Here is an 11,731-nt window from a genome sequence, read left to right as displayed (position 1 = left end):
CTTTTAGGAGGCTACACTTGATAATACTCTGTGTGCCGCATTGACTGTAGATGTGAACCCAAGAAAAGGTAGACAAAGACAACTAAGTATTTGATATAATTTGCATGAATTATTTTATTAATTAATCTGTTAAAGTGATCATCCTACATTGGATGTTTTAATTTCACTCTGAATCCTGGTAATCTCACTATAAAATATATATTATATTTCAATATAAAATACCTGCATGTAAACACAAAATGCAAAGTTGACCCCTCCAACCTGGCTCCACAACACTAGACAGCGAGTTTATAATCTTCAGTCTAGCTGGCTATTAGGCATAGTATGTGTGTCCTGACAGGAGAATTTAGCGGAGCTTACCGAGCTTCTGACTCAGACGGCACTGACTGTTGTGCCAGTGGCAGAACAGGGCACCTGGGGAGAAAGGGCAGAGGAGTGAAAACTGGAGGGGTGGGTCTCTGCAGATACAGCTATCATAAGTGATGATCGAGGGAGACTCTCTTTGTGACTTAGAATAGTTTGACATTTTTGGGTATATGCTTATTCTGCTTTCTGGCAGAGACTTAGAAGAGAAGATTGATGCCAACAACTGTTTAGCCTAGCCTACAGACTGCAAACAGGGGAAACAGCTAGCCCTGCCCTTTCCAAAGTTGGCCAACAACTGTAACAACGACAATTCACATTTTAAGTGGGGTCATGTGTCAGGCTATTTCTTGGCTGGGAGCAGTAACTTCCTGGAGTCATCACTGGTTGCTTGGCAACTGGCTCCATTTCTTCATTACAAGTAAAAGTCCTGCACTCAAAATCTTACTTACAGTAAGCAAAAATGCATTATGGTTAATCAGCACAATGCAATTAAAGTATTTAAATACTAAATAGTAAATGTATTTCCTCTGTGGATACAAGGCCCCTGTGATTGTTGCATTGTTACAGTATATGTTTTGTTCTTGGATTACTGATGGATTAATTCATAGCATTTTACAGTCGATCGAGCTTTTGTAGTTTAATCTGTAAGAAGGCATCCCATTTAATCATAGAGTGTCCTTGTTGTACTTTGTCAAAGTTTATTTAAGTAGCTCAAAATTGTACTTCTGTACTCTTGTGTAAAAGTACTTTGTTACATCGAATCACTTCTACCTGATTTCAAAAAGCAAAATGCAACCCTAATGTTTCCAAGGTCCTATTTATAGCAGAAAGACGGTTGACAGCCAGACATACTGTACATGGTCAGCTGACCACAACCAGCAATGGTGTACTTTTCTAATGTTGCACAACGCAGCAGTGTCTGCCTCCGTTCCCCCGGCGTCTCACGTCGAAAGATTCAAGCCTTCAGCATGTCTTCATTACCGTTCGTCATCTCTCCTTCATTCATCAGAAATGTGCATGCGTCAACATTGCCGGAGCCACTGTGGAGACAAGTCCCCCGCTGCTGGGGTTCAAAGGGTGAATTTATGGAAGGGGCATGTCAGTCTACAGGGACAAACCAGAGTGTATCTATAGCTGAGGGGGTTGAAATATCTCTAGGAAAAAGAACAATGACAGAAAGAGAGAGCAAAATTGGCAGTACAGGAGGTGGTTGGTAAGGATTTCATGCTACTGTTCATAAGGTAACATTATATTTACGATCATGTAGTATCATCACAAGTCATTTCACACCTTCAGGCTAGCCTTAAATACATTTGTATTCTCTTTTTCATTAGCTACTGTACTTTCTTCTTGCATATTTTGCCACTTTTGTTTTATAAAACTGCTACATTTTATTTGTAGATTTGCACTGTTTTCTCAAAATAAAGTAATTTAGGTATTCTTTTTTGCATACTTGGCCCTAATAAGCCGCCGTAGTAAGGAGTAGTTTGACTTTTTGGGAAATGAACTTTTTTTATTGCAATCGCTTTCTGGTGCCTCAAGATAGCAATGTGCCAGCAATGCACCTGACCACAGCTCATTTTAAGACCAACACACAGATGACAACTGTGCGTAGGTCTCAAACTAGCCATGACAGTTGCGCTTTACTGTGTGCATAGAGCCCTATATGTGTCAAGTAGCTATAGAGCTAGAGCGAGGAAGTGACTAGCTTAGCAGAAAGACTGGAAGCAAGGGGAAACAGCTATCTGTCCATCTCTGACATTGAAAGCCACGCCTAACAACAGTTTAGCTTTAGAGCTTTAGAGGTGTTGTTAGGTGTATTTTTTAACTTTGGACAGAGCCAGGTTAACTGTTCCCCCCTTTTCTGGTCTTTGCACTAAGCTATGCTGAGTCTGCTGGCTTTAGCTTCATTTGTAGTGTACAGACACGGTATCAAGTGTTTCATCTCACTCTGGGAAAGAAATGGACTAAGCTTTCCCACAAATGTTGACTATACTAACTATTCATTTGTAACCTGTTATTATCCACAATTAAGTTCAAGAATAAAGTATTTTGAAATACAACAGTATTTCACACGACAGTATAGTGCGTTTTTTCAAAGTGACAGAGCAGTGAAGTGGTGAACAATAAATCACTTAAGTGACAAGTAGGGAGAGTGATTTAAAATAGCCCTGATGCAAAAACAAATGGAATCACAAAGGGAGTTCAGAGCAGGTTAGGGAGTGTATATGTGTTTGTGCACATGTGCATGAGTGTGTTCAGGCACGGAAAGAGGCCGATGGAGAAGGGCAGTGTGGATATTAAGTTTCACTAAAAAACATTTTAGATGATGATGAGATAAAGATTCATTGGCAGCATTGAAATAACTCTCAGCATCCTGTGTATAAAATGTGATAAGTCAGCAATTATTCAGAATCTGAAGAAGCACTTTAACTGGAGTCTCTGCAAATTAACATTGAATTTAACTGAACATTTATTTAGCAGGAAGGATTCTAGACTTCAAAAGAACTGCTGAACTGTTCATTTCAGGCCCTAAAAGACAATGACAGAGGTGCAGCATGCACATAGGAGCCTGGGAATGCTCACTTACATACTTCTCATTAGTAATGTTTACTTTTCTTCTTTTTCTTATCATATTTTATTTCAAGAATGTTTTAGACACTGCAGACTGTATCGTAGGTATTTGAAGTGTCAGATTTGCATCCCTGAAGTTCCCTTTTCACTGTCTATATTCCTCCACTCCTGTGCTTCTGCTGCTCATATTCATGACTGGCACTGCAAATATTTATCTGGCATTTCGTAGTATCCTCCAGGAAGAGAGTTGACTGTGCTGCTGGGTGACTTTGTGTCATGGTGCAATACATTTTAGATGTTTACAGGCTGCACCCAAACCCACTCTACAATCTGATAAGGGAATTGAATTTGAGGGCAACTATAAATATCTGGGGACTTTTACCGATAGGAAAACTTCAGAGACAGCCACAGAGATCATTTGCGGGGGAAGCGCAGACGTTTTCCCTACAGAAATCTTTTCACATCTGCTGAAATTATGACCTTGTTTTACCTGATTTTATTGCCTCAGCTGTGTGTATTACAGTTGTTGAGGGCGGCTTTGTGAGTAACCCCTGCATGGTTATTGCTCTGAGCAGCACACAAATAACTGAAATCCGTGAGAGTCATGTGCTGAAAGACGAACACCTTTTTTTGACTCACAGAGGAACTGATACTCTCTGACTGCTCCTTCACACTGGATAAACTTCATAGCAGAGGGACCAGAGTCTTTTTTATTCCATCTGCAATTAGATGGCTTAATTTAAACATGAAATCCGGCATCAGTGTTTGTCTGTGTACTGCAACAGCTTGGTAATTTATACCACAGACTGACCAATAACTGCACTGTCTGTTGGGCAATAAAGGTATATCTGGTAGATGTGTGTATTTTAGTGCTTGTATATTACGTTTTTTATGTGCTTTAAGTCTGGTTTTATCGTTTGTGTTCATAGTTAATTGGGTGATTTGACTTGAAAATGCTCGATGCGAACCATATTTCCCCCTGCTAGTATTATAAACATTTATGGTTATAATGGTGTTACTGTAGAATTATAATACAGCGATGCAAACAAAGCACCCATGCCATGACTGAAGGGAGATTCCACCACATCTACATTTAATCATTATCAAATTTTCCGTTTGAAATGGGTTCATAGTCGAAACCAATATTTAAATAGCACACAATTGATCAGTCAATCAGTCATTTGGAGCTTATGTTAAGGTGTTGTAATTATTTGAAATATCACTCCGCTTTCCTCTTTCAATTAAATATGATGTGGGTTTTCCCACTTGATTTAACCACCTGCTGTTACAGGAGTTTTAAGTAGGATTGTTTCATGCTTTGGCTTGGGGTAAAGTAGATGTAATCAGTTCTCTTTTAATGAGCAAATGAATATGATGATGACTGCAAATGTATAATGAAATTAACACTTGAAGTCAAAGCAAGTCAAAGCTTTTAAGTATGTTCTTTAAATTAAAAAAAAACCACTCACACACACACACACAGTTACTGGCCATGGTCTTAAGTGAAGTTGTCCTTGATATATGACAGCGTGGCACCATCTTGTGGATATTGTCAGGAAGCTCCATTTAATTAAGTGAGGAAAAATTTGACTTCACTCAACAAGTTAGATAATAGTGGCACACAACAATATTTCATACTACTTTTAAATGTATATTTTAACTATATACGACAATATAATATGCGTAACAAAAAACAGACATTATATATACATGTAAAGAGTATATATTCACATTAATAATTTATACATTTAATGATTTATACTTTCTCTCTTTGCCTGGGGGCTCTCGGGCAGTACGAGACCCTTGATTGAAACTTTTGATTGTTATTATATATATAATATGCATTCTGGGCAGAAAATTAATTTTGTGTGCTTTCAGTGCCACCTGTCTGTCAACATGTTTAACTGCCATGCACTTCCCTTTAAAACATAGACTGTATAAATTAATTAATTATACAGGCTATGCTTTAAACCTACATGTGTAAGCACAATGTGAGTTGGAGTTAACTTTCCCAATATGCATATGGATGTTATTTGTTGTGCATTAGTGTGGTTAAAGGAGTGGCTTCCGGGCAAGTCTGTGACTGTCAAGGTGGGTCACCAGCATGCAGTAAAAGTTAGATGGACTTGCTTTAATTTAACTGGCCCCTGGAAAAGAACAGCTGCCCAAGTTTGGCCCTAGTGGTTTAAATCATCACTGCTCTTTTTCCCATGTCTTTTATTTATTTGCTATGTTTTATGTATGTAACCTTGGTCTACAGCACTTTGTAACTGTTACTGTAACTTGTGATATGTGCTGTATAAATAAAGTTGCTATTATTATTATTTTAATTATTATTATTGTTACAACTACACATTTTAAAGACATAATCTGTAAGATAAACGTCCATCTGGCTGACGTATACCTCCAAGGAGAAGTGTCTAGCTGTCACTCAAGAGCGCCCCTAATTAATCATAAACTTAAACCTCCAATATAATAAAAACTATCCTGGTCCAAAAAATGCAATGAGAACCAGCACTATTGTGCAAACTGTACCTAATGGACACTCGGGGAACTGCAATTTTTGGCACATCTGCATTGGATCAACCACAAAGTCACTGTGGTGGGGGGCTTGGTCCATGTAAGCAGCAATCTGTAATAATGTCACAGAATCAGTGCCAAGACTAAGACAAACAAGGCAGTAGGCTAATATTCTTGTAAATCAGTAAAGAGACAAAACAGAAAGCAAAACAAAAAGTGAGTCAGACTCACTTCAATGCGATGTCCACTCACATCTTTGCTCTCTTGGATATAAAGACTCTATGTAATGTTGCAGTTAATGTCCCACTGCACTTGTTGCAATGGAGTGGTGGTCATTTTAAAAACACTCTCTAACCCCAGCTAATATCATTAGCAACACAATTTGGTTCATGTTAAATATGTTCCTATTATGTTATGTTACTATTATTGTCAGCCCAGAGTGTGACAGGCTTCACAATTTACTTTCTAGTCCCAGAATATCTTCCCAGTTTTTCACAAGGATAAAGACAGTGTGTGCATATTTACGAGCGCCCTCTGTTTGACTTCTGCAATGACACATTTGACTGTTACAACCCAAGGGGCGCTGTTTCACTCATTTGAGTAGACTCACTTGGGAAGAAATGGCTGCAACAACGAAGTAAGAAATGCCTGTGATGTACCTAATGTAACCAAAACAATTCTAAAATCTTTTTTTATTAAAATTACAGTGGTATTTTGACTGGAGAAGTAGTCTGGGGTTTTCTTTTCCATTGCATTTTGAGGGAGCTACCACAGCAGGATCAGGGCCTGCTGTCACAACTTGTTGTAATACTGGTGTTAGTCACTAGGGGGGGACACAGACAACTTTTTTTTTTACCCAAAGGACAAGTGTAGCTCATGTCTTAACCAGGAGACTATTCACTGTCAGGGAAGTGGGTGGTAGGTAGGTACAGTAGATAGAAGAAGTCACAATAGGAATCATGGGAATGGAAGAAAGACTTTACACGGACGGAAGAGTCTTCAAAAAACACTGAAATTGCAGGAACTCATCACTATTAATGATTTTAAAACTAGGCTCACAAGATACATTTGTTATCATCATCACATAATTAATATTTTAATGTGTATTGTTGTGCATTGTTTGGTTTTGTTTTCGTTAAACATGACCCCCCCCCCCCCCCCCCACACACACACACACACACACACTCCTCCTCCTCCTTCTTGTTCTTGTTCTTCTTCACCACCTTCTGGACCATATTTGTCTTTTGCTTTTCCTCTGTTTTTTAGGAAAAGAGGTAAATCGATCTCAAGCCATGCCTCACCTGGTACGTAAAATAAAGGTTAAATGAATAAAAGATGCAGTCCAGTGCAGATTAAAATATTTTAAATCTCAAAGTCAGGCTTGAGCTGAAATTATACTTTTTATAAGCCTGATAACTACTCTGATTTTTTTTTTTTTAAAGAACACAATATTATGGCTTATGAAAAATATACAGTACATTTGTTGGCTGTTTAATTTTTTTCAACATGCATCTTGATATCACTGTGGTCGCTGTTGGCAAAATGCTAATAAAACGTCATTGCACATCACTAGAAAGACTTCATGACAAGGTGTAACACCTTAAAGGAGCTCACATATGTTCACATGCGATCTTGTTTATTGCTTTGCAAGATATGCTTTCATGTCACCAGCATAACCTCTGGACTCCCCGCTCAGTGCTAACAGGAGGAGGCGAAGAATAAAAGATCCAGAGCAGCTGAAGGTATGTAGGGAGTCTGAATGCTTCACATGACATTAAGTTTCCTGTGCTGTACGCTCATATTTATAAATCATGATTTATCACCTGACAATTATACCACAAAGCCTCTCTTAAAAACAGTCTGCATGAAAACTTGGCTACTGTTGACTGATATTCTTTAATTTCTTCCTTTGTTCTGTTTCTTTTACTTTATTTTTGTATTATTTGTCTAAATAATAGCTATATTTTGAACCTGGATTTGTAGGTGCCTGTAAAGAATACATATGGATGTGCATACAAATGTTAAATAAGAATAAACAGATTGCAGATTGCATTGAGGCTCCATCGACTACACTGGTTTATTCTAATGGGCGTAAATCAGTTTCCTACATTTCATCTTATATATCTCTTATTTTCAACTTAACTGTTAATAACAATGTTAAAGTATCACACCTGAGTCAAACATGATGATTTTCAATGTGTAGCATTTAAAGTCGCATACAATTTTTACGTTTTATTTCTTTTATTTAGAAAGTGCAGAATACCAATGACACAAAACTATACAGTACACAATGCTGTATATATATATAGTTAATGATACATAAACACAAACAAACAAATAACAGCTTCTTGATAAATATGTGTTTCTATATACAAAGATTTTTCAAAAAATTGATGATCCAAAAATGTGCGTTGCAGATAATCATATTTTAAGTTTTAGATACATATTGTTACTGAGGTTAAAATGGAAATGTAAGAACAATAGAAAGACACAATCTTTACTCCTCTGGTTTAACTAAGACACATGAAGACTTTTGTCCCACCCAGAAACCTGGCAACATCCTGTCCTTGAAGGAACACTTAATCTTCTGGAGCAGTCTGATCTCCTGTGTGGCTTTGCTCCCCTCTCCATCCTTAGCTTCTTCAACGGCGTAAAACTTCATCACCCCGGCTGGTTGGTCAAGGTATATCCCGATGGTGGTGTACTGGGGAATATCCAAGATTTCTGTGTTAATGCCATTGAACCACCACTGGTAGTTGGATCCACCCCATCCCAGACCCCAGGACTGCTCATTCTCTCCCAGGCCGCATTGTCCGTCGCTTCCCCTCCTCCCTGCTCTTTCATAGGCGACCCCGGCGACCACCCATCCTGAATATTTCACTTCCCAGTAAGCTCGGAAGCCCAAGATGCCTTCTTTGCAAAGAACCTTAAAGAGAAAAGATGAGAATGAAAAAAAAAGAAATAAAAGGATTGTACATCTGGATTTGTGAACCTACAAGATAAATAAGACCTACCTGGGGGACATGCTCATATCTCTCTGGTCTGTCCAGGACAGGGCAAGTCACGTCATCAGTCATGCGTGACACTTTGGATCCACCCTCTGTGATCCACAGCGTCTTATTGGCCGTCTTGTCATCCAGGGAAAGTTTGATCCAGTCTGTTGGATGTGGAAAATTCCCAGTCAGACGAATTGAAACTACATATTATGAAAGTGAGGCGGGAAAAAAGTTGTGAAATGATCGTTCTTACAATTCAGAAGATCAGCTCTGCATGTGGGCTCAGGGATGTTGGGCTCGTAGTCTGGGATCTTGACTGACATGACAAAAATCACATTGTGGGTATAAATTGATTAAAAAGATAATATAGTCACAAGCAGAAGCAGTGTCACTGTCTTCCAAATAAATCCAAATGATAATTTTTAGGTACAGTTAGCTCACAGTTCACAGTTATGTAAGGGATAATACCCAACGAGGTGTCCCTTTTTAGGAATTAATGAACAACATGCATAAAGCCCTGATAATGAACGCCTCGTCTCGTATAAAAATTGCAATGATTACTTTAAAATCTTACCTGCTGGAGAAACCAAAGGTTTTGATTTTTTCCCTGTAAATATAAAACAAGCTTGACTGCATGACTTTGGTTTCAATTAGAAATAATACATGTCTTATTAACAACACACAAGACCAGAAAAACTACCAGTTCATTAGTTTAACAACTGTTCAAAATGTCAAAATAAACCACTCTCCTCTCATCTCTAAAAAACTAACACAATCTTCAGAGACACATTCTCATGCAGCAGTATGCATTCTGCCTCAAGGAAAAATCTAGATGAACACAAATGTATACTCGTGGCTGTGTTCATGCATTATGTGTCCTACAAAGGGAGTTCTCTCACCAGTTCTGCCAGTTGCTGGCATGATTCTCATATTGGGAGCACTGGTCGGCATGTTTGTCGCTTCTTGTCGTGTTGAGGTTTCTTGAATGTTGGGCGTCTGTCAGCCGCGTTCTGCTCCAGTGATGCAATTGGCTTCTTTATATACCCCCAGGAAAGGGAGGATTTGGAAGGGGCCCCTTGGGCTCCCTAAGAGAATTTTTGGTAAGGTATGTAGAGATAATGAGCTCCCTAATGGATGTGCCACGGAGCCCACCAAACCAGGATATTTAGGTCATTGCCAACACCTGACCCTCTGACCCATATTTCTCTGAGTAGTTATGAATATGCTTTTACAATTACCCTGTCATCTCTTTGTCATCATCAAACGAACATCTTGGAAGTTGATACCTGTACAGGAATGTGGTCACACTGTACAGAACAGAGGTGTCACGCATGACTGGAAGAACAGCTTAACGGCACTTTGAGACCTTTGGTGATGGAGGAAAGGGAAGCCTGAAACAGTGTCATTTGGAGAGTTTGTCTTCTGTGCACTTTTAAAGAAGAGCACTACAAGGTAAAATATAGCTTTTGTAATGTATCTGATTTTCTCTTTTATGTCCTTTTAAATATTTTTATGTGGTAGATTTTGTATTCTTTACAGAGATTTTTCCAGGTTTACACTTGTATTTTGGGTTTCTACTAGAACATGTTTATATGCTTTAATGTTTTAAGAACACATTATTTTTCTCATACTGAATATTCCTGTATGCACCCGCTGTCCGAAACACTCTTTTTTATAAATGTCACTCTTAGCGCCATTTTTGAAAAAATCCTGTCTCCATGATTGTTGCATTTATGGGACTTCCGCATCTTCACCATCATTGCACTTTCCACCTTTATAGCATTCTTGTGACATCCCAACCGTACAGAAGTCCTAAGCGGTCGTATAAAGACACAGTTCCTGAATACGGACTGTGTGCATTTTTCTGTGAATTGAGCATTTTGATACTTTCACAGTATTTGTACAGCTCCTCCAACTGTTTTATAACAAAAAAAGACATGGAAATGTTACTTTTTACAATATAGAATTGTATAGAATTGAATGCCTGTGTGATAGATCACCATAGGATTGAGATGTTCCTACGGTTGTACTGCGGCATTATACTGTAAGCGTACCCTGTGCTTGGAAATTTTGTCATTGAGGAACAATGTTGATTGATTGGCCCATTAACTTTAAACTTTAAATCATATCCCACTATGAGCACTTTTATCCCATTTTTATTGGCTATGAGCTTATGAATGAATGGTATTATCTTTATTTTATTTTCTATTTAACCTTTATTTATACAGGTAATCTCATTTAGACGCAGGGTCTCATTCTCAAGAGAGACCTGATACAACAGAAAACAACACACAGTTACATAAAACAAGACATTCACAGGAAGACAAAACTGAATTCTGTCCATAAAAGTAACATGTATGGTAGTAAGTGAATGGTATGAAAGTATTTATTAATTTATTCATCTATTTCATTGACACCTATTAACAGAGAAATCCCAGAAAGTTGCTAGCAGCCAGATATGGCTAACACTAAGTAGCTTGTGGCGGAGCGTTAAACCATCCAAATCTAAATGCACTGAAGTTCAGTTCAAGGAGGAAAGTATTGAACTGAACTCCGGTGCAGTTGGTAATCGGCTTATGGGCTGCCTCTCAATATGGACGTAACTGGCTGCTGAGGCTTGTAGCATTGTAAAACTACCTTTCTTTAATAAACTCTGGGTTCACTAACTACGTTGTTGGGTCTTTGTTTTATGTGTGGGGATCATGCTACTGCAGAGGTTTGGTGCTATTTTGAGCAGTATTAGTGGTTAAAAGCCGCTTTGGATGGTTTAGCGCTCAGTCCCGAGCTACTCAGTGTTAGCCACATCTGGGTGCTAGCGACTCTCCAGGACTTCTCTGTTAATAGTTGATCTGTCTCAATGGCTGATTTGATGTACATTCATGCCGAAGAAGACCGTGGGATCCATTTTTGCCATTTTTGAGTTACACTTTAATTCTAGCTTTTCTGGTTTGTACCGTGATGGTCGAATGCACTTATTGGAAGCCACTTTGAATAAAAGTGTCAACTAAATGAAATGTAATGTAATTTTTTGTACAATGAATATAACATATCGAATCTAATCCTATCTTGTAAATTGTTTTTTTATTCTGTGACTATTTAGCAGTTATATATTTAATGTTTGTTTTTTTCCAATGCCCAGTCCCCCCTTAATTACAGGCGGCATTCAGACCTATAAACTGTCTGGATGGTTCAAATCTGTTGTGCCGACCTTGACCATGCAGAGCAGCCACTAAACAGTGTCACAGATCAGCTGTGGCCTTTAAAACTAGAGATCA

Source organism: Echiichthys vipera (assembly GCF_963691815.1).
Source record: "Echiichthys vipera genome assembly, chromosome: 18".
In the NCBI taxonomy this organism is placed as follows: Eukaryota; Metazoa; Chordata; class Actinopteri; order Perciformes; family Trachinidae; genus Echiichthys; species Echiichthys vipera.
This window is presented reverse-complemented; position numbering follows the sequence as displayed.